General features: G+C 42.3%; 1 protein-coding gene across 8 annotated transcripts in view; it reads right to left on the bottom strand.

Annotated features, from left to right (window-relative positions):
- SIPA1L1 (signal induced proliferation associated 1 like 1) overlaps positions 1–12,463 on the bottom strand; it is a 381,563-nt gene that overhangs the window by 348,838 nt on the left and 20,262 nt on the right. For 6 of the 8 annotated variants that reach the window (XM_073348513.2, XM_073348511.2, XM_073348520.2 and 3 more), the window contains exon 3: positions 5,728–5,850. The exons of the other annotated variants lie outside the window; for them this stretch is intronic. The gene's annotated coding sequence lies outside the window, so the exon portion shown is untranslated. The remainder of the gene's footprint in view (positions 1–5,727; positions 5,851–12,463) is intronic. 8 annotated transcript variants of the gene reach the window in all.

The raw sequence follows: 12,463 nt of genomic DNA, 5'->3' as shown, positions 1-12,463 counted from the left end.
GGCATTTCTATAACAAATAACAAATGTCCAAATCACAAGACCTAGTGCTAATGTGGGGCTTTAACTATCCAGACACCTGTTGGAAAACTAATATGGCGAAACACAAAATTTCCAATAAGTTGTTGGAATGTATTGGGGACAACTTTCTGTTTCAAAGAGTAGAGAAAGTAACAAGAGGGACAGCCATTTTAAACTTGATTCTGACCAACAGGAAGGAAGTGGTAGTGAATCTAAAGGTGGAAGGCAATTTGGGTGAAAGTGACCATAAAATGATAGATTTTGTGATTCTAGGAAAAGGAAGGAGTGAGGGCAAAGAGAATAAAGACAGTGGACTTCAAAAAAGCAGACTAAAACTGGTAGGTAAGTTCCCATGGGAAGCAAATCTAAGGGATAAAACACAGTTCAGGAGAGCTGGCAGTTTCCCAAGGAGATAATAGTAAAGGCACAATTGCAAACTATCCTGATGAGAAGGAAGAATAGAAAGAATAGGAAAAGGCCAACAGGAGCTCTTTAATGACCTGAAATCAAAAAGGAATTCTACAGGAAGTGGGAACAGAGACATTGCTAAAGAGGAGTACAAAAGAATAGTGCAAGAATGTAGGGACAAAACCAGAAAGGCCAAGGCACAAAATGAATTACTCCTAGCAAGGAACATAAAAGATCTTTCATAGCCCTGGTCTATACTGGAGGGGGGCTGGGGGGGGAGGGGGAATCGATCTAAGTTACGCAACTTCAGCTATATGAATAACGTAGCTGAAGTCAACATACTTAGGTCAACTTACCATGGCGTCTTCACCGCAGTGAGTTGACTGCTGCTGCTCCCCCATCACCTCTGCCTGCACCTCTCACGGCGCTGGAGTACAGGAGTCTATGGGAGAGCACTTGGGGATCGATTTAACGCGTCTAGACTACACACAATAAATCAATCCCCGCTGGATCGATCACTGCCCACCGATTCGGCGGGTAGTGAAGACATACCCATAGTAAAAATAAAGAGAAAACTATTGCATCCCTCAAACTAACACAACCACTCCATTCCTTTGATGATAAATAACCGACTCTCTTCCACCATTCTGATTCCTTTGCAAATTACTTTCTTGCTTAGAGAAAGAAGACACTTTCTTATTTTCTATACACTTAAGCTGTGCCTATATCAGACTTTTTAGGGAATCTCCAGCCTGCGGCAATCAGGAATAAAACCCAACAGTCTCCTGGGTCCCAGTCCAGAATTGCCTCTCTTATTGCTATCCTCTGTCTTGTTCATGATCCATCCTGTATGACAAATAGTATGTAATCATATACACAGACACCAAGAACCACATCAAGCAGTGAAGCAGCTCAGAATCTTGGAAGTACAAATGTGCATAAAAGCCATCTGAAAAGCACAGAACCTGGCCCTTGAATTATATTTCCAGCTTTGCCAGAAGTGACCTTGTTCAACCTCTTATCTCCCACCTTTAAAATTAGGGAAATGATGCTCACCTGCAGGCTAAGTTAGGGGTATGAGGCCTTGCTCCATAATAAGATCTCAGAAGGTCACAGAATTAATACTAGTCAGTGGAGGAGCTGAGCCCAGCACACGTGCCTCTAGGCCAAGGGAGAGAGAGTATAGCAGCTGCTGCTGCTCTATCATCTCCCTCTCCAGAATGTTAGTTCTGTGCCTGACAGCATACTCAGTACAAATGACAAAGAGAGCTCTGTAGGGCTGAAGTATGATCAGTGCAGATGGAATCGGAGATTTTGGCAGCAAGCATCTAGTGAGCTATACTGAGCATCTGCAAATAACAATGTTCAGAAGCGTACAACTTGGCCAAATTTGGGTGGATTTTTGGGAGGACAGCAAAAGGCATATCACTGACCGCAATATCATCATCTCCCTTCCAAATTTCAAGCTCCTCCTCCAAACTCTTAATACTGTATACTAAATCTCTTCAAAGAAACTGCAGGGGGAAAATAATTAACACTGGCAAGACTATGTACTTTTCCCCCTAGCTTCATTCTCAAACAACTGAACTGCATTAGATAATTCAGCCCAAGGCAGAGCGTAGCTAGCCATAGAAACTTTCAAGCCCAATGATTGAAATTTATCAAAAGGTCATAAGCAACTAAAATAGGGGTTTATAACAAAGTGTTAAAAAAAACCTAACTACAAGCATTCCCAATAACTAATTATAATGGACTCACCATCCACTATATAATTCCCAAAGACTGCACCACTCACTGCTCGCCTGAGTTATGCGGCACTGCCCTGACTATACAAACACCAACAGACAGCAGTTCAGCTACGGACGTCAGGTGCAGGACGGTGATGGAGTATGCATTTGGGACCAGACAAACGATGACAGCAGAATCTTCAGTCTGACTATCTGCCTGTGGTATTCTGCACAACAATTGTGAAAGCAAGGAAGAGATGTTTAGGAGTGTCAGTCAGAGGCCTGCTGCAATTTATGCAGCACTGGACAGACAAGAGTGTGACCCAAGGTCAGTGCTGCATGCACTAGGTATGTAAACAGATAGACAAACAGTGCAATTTGCCTTTGGTTCTGCAGGCACTCTTAAGAGTTCCTACAGGATCTCTTATGCCAGCAGCTTAATTCAAAGGGACTGGATAACTAAAAACAGGCTAAAAAACCTCTAGCTATTGAGGACTCCTGCAAAAGGAAAGGAAAGCCCAATTTGAGCAACTGAAGAGAAATTTGCTCTAGAGTCACTCCCTGATAACACAGGGCACACTATGGAGCTGGAGAGAGATAGCTAGTTTCCACAAGGATGTGAGGAAGTTAGCACAACTTCCCATTCCCCCAAAAAATATAAATCACCGAGCTAGAGAAGTGATTTTATCAGGGATTTGTTATGACTACTCTCCCACAAGTGGGGGGAAGGGGAAAGAATCAGAACTAAAACAATCTGTTACCTCCATTAAGACTGCTTCCTTGAATTGGCTGGTTTGATACATGGGGCCTGGAGAAAACCAAGGTTCCACCGTTTTTGCCTGAAACTGCTTTACAGCAAACTGCATTCTAATAATTATGCCAGTGTTTCATGGATAATGAAATGTAACTGCCATCACGTAAGTGCCCCAGTCAGGCTGCGCAGCAGAGCGAAACAAGCCAACAGCTACATTATATTGTACATGCTGGGGCCATGGTGTTCATAATCCTGCTTTGCCCTTTTCAATATTTCTGTGGTTTAGTAACTTTTAAAAACTTATCTGCACTTGTCTGCCATTTTGAGTCCAGCCACACAGCACAGCTCAGCCAAGCACTGAGCACTGTATTCTGGATAATTCAGCTATTAGTCTGCTCCAGCAATGGAGGAGAGGGAATTTTCACCTTCACTGAGGCTGCATCCCCCATTTCACAATAGTAACAGAGTTCATACCCGGAAAACTAGTTCAGCAGTCCCCAAATATGCAAACAAAGTTTAAAACAATAAAAAAAAAAAAAAAACCACACAGTAATGCACCTTGGACAGAGGAGGTTCCCTCATCTCTTCAGTTGTCATTCTCCAAAACTTGCTTGCCTGTTCTCTCAGCAATCTCCCGATACTCTGGTTCAGAAAAGAGGTCAGTGGTACAGACGCCTGGTACAGTTCCCTTTCAATCCCTTTCACATCTCAACACTTTCTTTTGCAACCACTGGGCAGAGGTTTTCACTGAACAATTCACTAGGACACTAAGATATCTTCCTTAAGTGCTAAGAGTTCAATTAGAATCCACACCACATAGGAGTATTATTTTATATATGTCAATACTCAGTTTGTCTTTTTCCTGCCCATTCCCCTAGATTTGTTACGACCCTCTGAAGTCCCACACAGTTCTCCCTCATCTTCACCTCAGTACGTGTGCATCACCTGCAAGTTTTCCGTCTCATCTTCTGTCCACTTTTCCAAATAAACTGATTAACATACACAGTAACATCTGCCCCTGTGCCTATCTGGCTCAGAGCAAGTGCAAGCCACACAGTGGTTCAATTGTCTGTGCACTGTTGAGAGCAATGTGTGTGTGAACACTTAGTGTATTGTAGGCATGCTTAGGGCCCATCCAGTGGTTAGCATGCCAAATTTTTCTCGCATAAACAAGGTTTTAGCTGTTGCACTGATGTTCCCATTTTCAGGCAACACTACAACCACATATCTGTCAACATGACAAGTGTTAATCTACATTTTCTGTAGTACAGCCATGAAGAAAACACAACTACCTTCTTTGCAATCAAGTATGTAAAACAATTCACAGGTAAAGAGAAGCTCAGTGTCAATGAGGAAAAAGTTTCAGTAGCCAAAACAAAGCTTGACAATAGAGGCTTGGATTGGAACTGCAACTAGAACTTTAATCTCCTCCATAAGTATTAACATAGAATTAAAAACATATTGGCTTAATTATCAGGTATCAGGGCCTGCAGAGAGCCAGTCTCAAGGCTATCTCATGAGCACAGCTGGCTTACAGTAGGTTGCCTGACTGGCTACACCACCTGATTGGTAGGAAGACTCAGCAGACCAGCTCTTAAGCCCAGCTGTAGCAGCAGTTCAATGGCTGCCCAATGCATTTGCCCATGGCTACATTCAGTCATTCCTTGGCTACAGCCTTGCCTCACTCCAGGTAACCCAGCACTAATCACAAGCCCTGACTCCTGCTCATTAGGCCCAACCACCCACATCCCAGTCTCTGACAAACCATGCTGTGGTCTTACTAAGGTATGGGCTAATTTATCACACAAACTGATAAATTACATCACTGTCATCCTTCAAATGCTAGCCCTTTGGTTTATTCTTCTCTACATAATTAGTCTTACATATATAGAACTCCTCCATCATAAAAACCATAAGTCATGGGGCAAAAATTTGCCCTGATACGCACACCAGACAACCCAAATGATAAAGAACTCAAACTAAAATTATACTTGTAAATACAAAACCTCAACAACTTAGCTCTCAAAGCTGATGAGAACAAGTATATACCGTTGCCCCTTTCTGACTGTAGCAGCTAGTCAAAGTTCAGGGCTCCGGGTATGTTCCAGTTTGAAAGAGAAGTTGATGGAGCCTGGTACTTCCTCTGACACAATCTTAATTATTTACAAGGAATGTACAAATGCAAGAACCACCAAGAATAAAAGGAACCATTTTAGTTTACAGCCCCAAGCCTCTTTAGCCAACAGACCCCAAAGCTCTCTATAGCTGTTTTCAGGCTACTGCCTGGCTGTCTTGCTTTTTCCCTCTGCCTCTCTTTGTTCTCGTCTTTTTCAATTTTTGGTTTCTTCTGCCTTCCCACAGACTTTCCAAAATCAATACTCAGCCAAAAAACTCCTAGATAGATTCACACATTCCTTTTGTCTTACGTGGGGGACTTATGCTTAGTTATATTAACTGATGGGTGAGTTCACAACTATCAGTCTCAATGGGTTTTTAATTCAACTCACAACAAGGTTTTGCCCAACTCACAACACAATTCAGTTTTGTTTTGTTTTTTAAACTCAAAATATACTTATTCACAATTACTTTGGACAGGTTCCATAAAACTGTACTTATTTGACAGTGCAACTAGATAACGCAATCATTACTAAACTGGGAGAGGCCCCTGTAGAAGACAAATAGGACAATCCTTTCCGGACATTTTCTTTCTTCCTGAAATGCATTTCCCTTTTACAGAATACATCGTAAGTCATATGCTGTCACCGAAATGGCAAGTTCTTACAATGGAACTGGTTGATTTGTGTAAACAAAAAAACCCACCTATTTGTTGTTCCCTTTCCACTTACATCCATCTACACTTCTGTCTTTAGACTGTGCTCTCCTCAGGATAGGGAATGTCAATTCCTGAATGTCCAGAAAGTACCCGATATATCATGGGTGCTCCTATAAACAAGTGGTAAATAAGAATAATAGTGACCAATAGTTCTAGATTAGTTTTTCGTTAATTATTATATAGTTCTGGACTCTGGACATATTTAGTCCTTCAAGACCCATGGAAAAAATTTCACAGTTTTCCTCCTTTGGGATTAAAGCCAGGATACCCTCAGGCTTCCTCATTATAGTCCTGATAGAAAGGAGAAGAGGACATAGTACACCATGACCCTCTGAGAAGCACCCAATCCACAGGATAGCTCATCAGATGGCTAACCAAACCCGCACAGGAGAAAAATAGGAAACACAACAGAGGGAAAAGAACTCAGCCCTCAAAAGGCAGCAGCCCCATGTCAAGTTTGCCTCCCCAGCTTCAGATGCCACCAGCTTCCCCTGGATACTGTTGCACTGGACTCCAGTCCTTTCTGTTTCATCTGTTCTGTGCTTCCCCAGTGTGACTGAAGAAAGACAGGTGGTCCACCTCATAGTGAGAGCAGAAAATACCAGAAGGAAAAGGGTAGGGACATGTGGGGTATGGAGACAAATTCTGGTTCCACTGAAATCCACATGAGCTGTGCCCTTCAGTGAGGCCAAGATTTAAGCTCTAAGACAGTCTGATAGGGCTCTAGGAACCAGAGAGTTACCTATTTTCGAACTCTCCAGCTTGTTGGCTGCTTGTATTGGGTTGGTGGGGTTGCCAGTGGAAGGTGTGTCCCCCATAACCTCTTCCTCACATACTGCTGTCTCCCTCACCATACCAGTGGCCCCCATTACCCTCATCCAATTAAATGGCAAAGTTACATCAAATGAAGTTCTATAAAAGTTTTCTGCCACTTTCAATCTATTGATAGATAACAGTGTAAGCTGTGCTAACAGCATTGGGCCAGTAGAGTGAGGGCAGCCTAGGGGCTGTCAATCACGGTGTCTGCTGTGTGACCTTTGTGGATCTACACATATAGAATCATAGAATATCAGGGTTGGAAGGGACCCCAAAAGGTCATCTAGTCCAACCCCCTGCTCGAAGCAGGACCAATTCCCAGTTAAATCATCCCAACCAGGGCTTTGTCAAGCCTGACCTTAAAAACCTCTAAGGAAGGAGATTCTACCACCTCCCTAGGTAATGCATTCCAGTGTTTCACCACCCTCTTAGTGAAAAAGTTTTTCCTAATATCCAATCTAAACCTCCCCCACTGCAACTTGAGACCATTACTCCTCGTTCTGTCATCTGCTACCATTGAAAACAGTCTAGAGCCATCCTCTTTGGAACCCCCTTTCAGGTAGTTGAAAGCAGCTATCAAATCCCCCCTCATTCTTCTCTTCTGCAGGCTAAACAATCCCAGCTCCCTCAGACTCTCCTCATAAGTCATGTGTTCCAGTCCCCTAATCATTTTTGTTGCCTAATCATTTTTGTTTTTGTTATATGCGGAAGGGACTCCTGGCCTGAGGCGCACAGGTCACAAAGTCCTATTACAGTTAGGATTAGTGTTCCGTGTTTTCGGATTTTATTTGTTTAAAAAAAAAAAATCTGGGAATTTTTCACTGTTTGATTTAATCCTGGTTTTAATGTTTGGAAAACAAGTTTAAAAATAATTTTTAAAAAAATTGGGAAAAATCAGGGGAAAAAGAAAACACTTTCATAATATAGATTTTACTACAGTATAACAAACTTGTTTATGTACAAAAGGTATTTTTTGTCTCGCTCAGATTTTTCCAGAAATCCTTATTTGCATACACTCACATAATTTTCTTCAAAATATCCTCACTCATGTTGAGCCTCTTGTTGTCTTGGAGGCAGCCCAACTTTGAAAATAAATGCTCTGCATCAATAGATTCAGGGGCTACACTCACAGCTCACCCATGCCACTGTGCTGAAGCTGGGAAGCGTATCTTAAAGACTGTTCCAAAAAGTCAGCATATCCGCTTTCACATTGTCAGGGTTAGGCATGTTCACGTAAGTAGTAAATTCCCCTTTCAGATTTGGTATTTCATTTTTAGTGGCAAATGGTTGAAACATTCTGGCATCACGGCCGTAGTCTGCTGCCAAATTCACCTTGAAGAAAGGGTGCAACACCTGGATGACATTCCAAAAACAAATCTTTGGCACCAAACACTTCAGGGTTCAGATTACAAGCCACAGTCATCTCCCATTTCCCACTGAGCATTGCACTGAAGGTTTTGAATGCTTTTTTTGTTCTCTTGTGTTCTGGGGTAAGAAAGATTTCCAGAAACAACTGGGTTTTCTCGCCGTATGTTTCTCCTGCAGCTTTTGTGCTCAATTCAACTGAGATTTTGGTTGTTAGGATCCGGTAAATGTCTGTATTGGCAAATGTGTTGGCAGTAGTCAGAAAAAAATCCAGTGTTTTCTTTGTCACAGTGATTCCAAGTTTTCATCAATGAACATTACCTTGATGTGCAGAATCGGGCACTCATTTTAGTTACTTTCCAGTCTCTTGAAAAGTTCTGCTTAAGAGTCAACAAACTCAGGATGATCTAGGAGATGCATTAGCACAGTCCATGTGTTATTTACGTGACAGGCAGCGAGGCACAAGCTCATCCACCAGTGTGGATCAACAGGACAGGTAGGTAATCGGCTATGCACTCGTTTAGCACTGTGTAAAACAAAGCCTTTAACTTGTTCTCATGCTTGAAAATGGCCCAGAAGCCAACAAGGCAAGATTTCATGTCTTTCATTTCTTCTGTACCAGTAGCTATTGACAACAACGTTAATTAGATGAGCAGGACAGGTAATATGTAGCAATTCCAGTTTCTGATTGAGTTTAATCTCCCGTGCAAACTTAGCCATGTAGGAAGCAGAATGCATGATAGTTGTGGCCACATTTTCCCATGTTAGCTGGTACATCTCAAACATGTCAGTTATTACTGCATCAACAAAATGGCTGTCAGCAGAGGGGATGAATATCACATCAGCACAAAATAATGCAGATTTATTCTCTTTGATATCAAAAAACAAAAACAAAAGGCCAAGAATCAGACAGTCCAAAGCATCAGGAGACTCATCAAAAATTAGACTAGACACCACATTTCCATCAATTCATTCCATGGTTTAGATACTAAAGCATCATCATTTTCTTTCAGATACTTACCAGTGAGATTGTCTGCATTAGAAAGGGGTTTTGCTGCTGGACAGTATTGTTACATAAAGTCACCAGTAGGTCCCTCTGCAATTAACCGTGGCTGTCCAGCAAAGCAAAGAGCACACACAATTTCATTGACACAATTATGCTGAGTTCTCTCTTTCATTAAAACCCCGGTGAAAAGCTCCTGATACTGACTGTTTATCCTGAAGCTCACTTTATTCTGTCAGCTTCTTCTATCGTTTGCTTTCGACACGCTCCTTTATTATCAGTGCAAGCACTGACCTCGATGCTCCAGTACTTGCAGTGCAATGCATCTTCTTGACTCCCATCTTTACTTTTCTTTAAAATTTCTAAGCTCTTATTTTCTTGTTGGTATTCAGGCATAGATTTGTATTTTTGTCCCATGTTTACCTTATTTATCTTTATCTGTGGAAGACTGATTATTTAAACGGATGCAAAGAAATAGGCAGGCAGCATCTCCTTGTGAGCCCATCATAGCGTGATATTAATATTGCTTGATTTTCCAACTTCCACCATGTGCGTGTTCTGTGTTTTACACAGTTGAACTGCTTCATTTGCAGAACTACAGGATACAACAATCACGTAAAGCATTAGAATTTAACAAAAATAACCTGAAAAATATTGAATGGATTGATAAATGGGTGTAACTCAGTAAAAACTGAATTCTTCAATTAAAAAAAGCTGGCAATCAGTTAAAAATGGTAAAAAGCAAAAATGTGGAACTCCAGTTATGATTCATGTGAAGGGTACTAGTCTTACTCTGCACAGTAGCAATTACTAGTTTACCCAGCAACAGTTCCTGATTTGTTGAGGTGTTTCTCTGTACGGATTGTCAATTGTTAATATATATTATATACTGTTACCAGTTTTTGGTGAGTTATCTGCTAGCTAGGTTGCCCCACTGTGATTCTGACTGACCAACAGAGCCTGTGTTCATGATTTCATTTCTACAATTAAGTTTATTGTTTAAATACTTACCAAAGACTCCAGAATTTGGATATCAGACCAGGCAGGTAGCAGAAGGAACCCACAAAGGAGCACTACGGCCTGTTAAGGGAAAGGCCTAGAAGTGCCCAACAGTCAGAGTACAACATTATATACAAGTAACAAGACTCCTCTCCCAAATGCCTTGATAGTATGATAGTATAGGAACTGTCAGACTCCTTACCATCCAGACCTAGTGGCCCATGCTCCTCTCTGGTGGCACCTCATGTGACAGAAACTGGGCTGAACTCCCCTTCTCCCCACACCTTCTAGCCACTCTCAGAATCATCACCTGGACCTAGTAGCCCATTTTCTTTCTCCCCTGCTCCCCACCATCACTATGGGGCCTGGAGTTTCCCCATGTCCAGGAGAGGGGGGAAAGAGGGGTGGGGTCAGGGCAGGCTGAGCTCCCACCTGAACTCACCAGCCCTAACATATAGCTTCAGGACCCAGTGATTCATGACCTCTCTGGGATAATGGTCTTCCTCTTGCTGCCAGCTGGTATACTTAGGCTTGGTATATGCTAGGAACTTATGTTGGTATAACTACATTGCTCAGGGGTGTGGAAAATCCACACCTTGAGCAATGTAGTTATACTGACCTAACTCCTCGTACTGACAGTGCCATGTCAATGGGAGGGCCTCTTCCGTCAACATAGCTACCACCTCTCAGAGGTGGATTACATACACTGATGGGAGAAGTTCTCCCATCAGCATAGATAGTGTCTTCACTAAGCGCTACTGCACTGCAGGGCGAGTGTAGACAAGCCCTTAGTCTTGTAACTTAGTGGTATCAGTCTGTGTTGCACTGCTGAAGGTTCATAGTTCAGACCCTGCTGTTGATTCATGTTGAGGGGGTTGTTACAATTGCAAATGGAATAACTTGTGTTTTACTTTTTTCTTATGAAGAAAATCTAAGGCCGTGTCTACCCTGCCACTTTCAGCACTAAAACGTTTGTCGTTCAGGGGTGTGAAAAAACACCCCCGAGTGACAAAAATTTTAGCGCTGAAAAGTGCCAGTATAGAGAGCACTTTACCTCTGGGAGCTGCAATCCCGGTGATAAAGCTGCCACCACTCGTGGGAGAGCTCTCCCGCAGTGATAAAGCATTTCTACACTGCCCATGTCACAGTGCTGCTGTGCTGTAACGTGGGTAGTGCAGACATACCTTAAGTAATTACATGCTCAAATCAACGGTTTAAAAAAGCATTTAGGTCACAAAAACCAACACTTGAAAATTAATTGCATACACATCCATAAATGCGCTACCTTAATTCAGATACTGTTTTTTCCACAGGATGGACATAGAAGGTACTAAGGTTGTATGGGCAGCCATAAATCTGGCATTTCACTTTTGTATGCTATATATATATATACACACACACACACACACACACAGCAATGTAGTTGCTGTATAGTGGCCTTGCGCATTCGAAAGTTTTGCAGCTGCTGCTTGTCATTCTATAACGGCATAACGATGCGATCCCACCAGTTAGTGCTTGTTTTCTGGGCCCAGAAGTGGCGCTCAGCCATGTCAAGGAGATGTGAGACTGTTGCCAGCAATTGCGAATTACTCCACTCTGTCTTCCAGCAGGGCTGCTTGCGTGGCATCACATTGTTCTGTGCAGCAGCCCCTATATCGGCTGTGTAAATATTGTAGGATAAGGCGCAAGGTGTTTGTAATGCTCACAACAACAAGTGTACAGCTGAGTGGGGTCCATGCTATGGCATCGTATGGGTAACCCAGGCTTACGAAAAAAGGTATGAAAAAGGCTTGGTTTGTTAGCCTCCCATGATGCAGTTACCTTCCTTCCCTGAAATCAGTGGCAAACGCCATGTTCCCATAACCACCCGCACAACTGTTTTCATCCCATAAGGCATTGCAAGTCCACATCAAATTCCACTCGTCTACATGCACTGTGGGATAGCTACCCATAGTGTAGTGTTCTGTGCATCAGTGCAAGCCCTGCTAGTGAGGATGCACTCTGCCGTCACAATGATTATAGTGTGGACCCACAAGACTGAGTTGCTTAAATCGGAGGCTTGATGTAGACTTACATATAGTCGACTTTACTTTGTAGTGTAGACGTGGCCTTACCGTGTAAAGCCCTAATCATGCAAGGGCTTTGTTTGATTCTGATAACATAAGTAGTTCCATTGAACTAGTGGGACTACTCATGCTTAAAGCTTGGTATGTAAGTGTTTGCAGGATTGGGGCCTATGCACCTGATCCAATATTCACTGAAGTAGATGAAAAGACTCCCACTGACTTCAGGCTGTCAGCAGATCAGACAAAGCAGGGAGTGATAAGGGTGGTGGCTGACCAGTCATTATGTTAAGTTAAACAAGTTTTCTTTTGCTAGTAGGAGAGGTCATTTCTAATAGTTTTAAACACATGTATGTTCATACCAATGTTTTTTTTTTGTAATCAAACTGTTATAGTGGTTACACAAACAGTGCTTTTGTATCAGGTATACTACCTGCTTCCAGCACACTAAACTTTTTTTTTTGCATACCTCTTTCA

Source organism: Lepidochelys kempii, chromosome 6, assembly GCF_965140285.1.
Source record: "Lepidochelys kempii isolate rLepKem1 chromosome 6, rLepKem1.hap1, whole genome shotgun sequence".
Taxonomy (NCBI): domain Eukaryota; kingdom Metazoa; phylum Chordata; order Testudines; family Cheloniidae; genus Lepidochelys; species Lepidochelys kempii.
The sequence above is the reverse complement of the archived record's forward strand: the minus strand, read 5'-3'. Positions and strand labels throughout refer to the sequence as shown.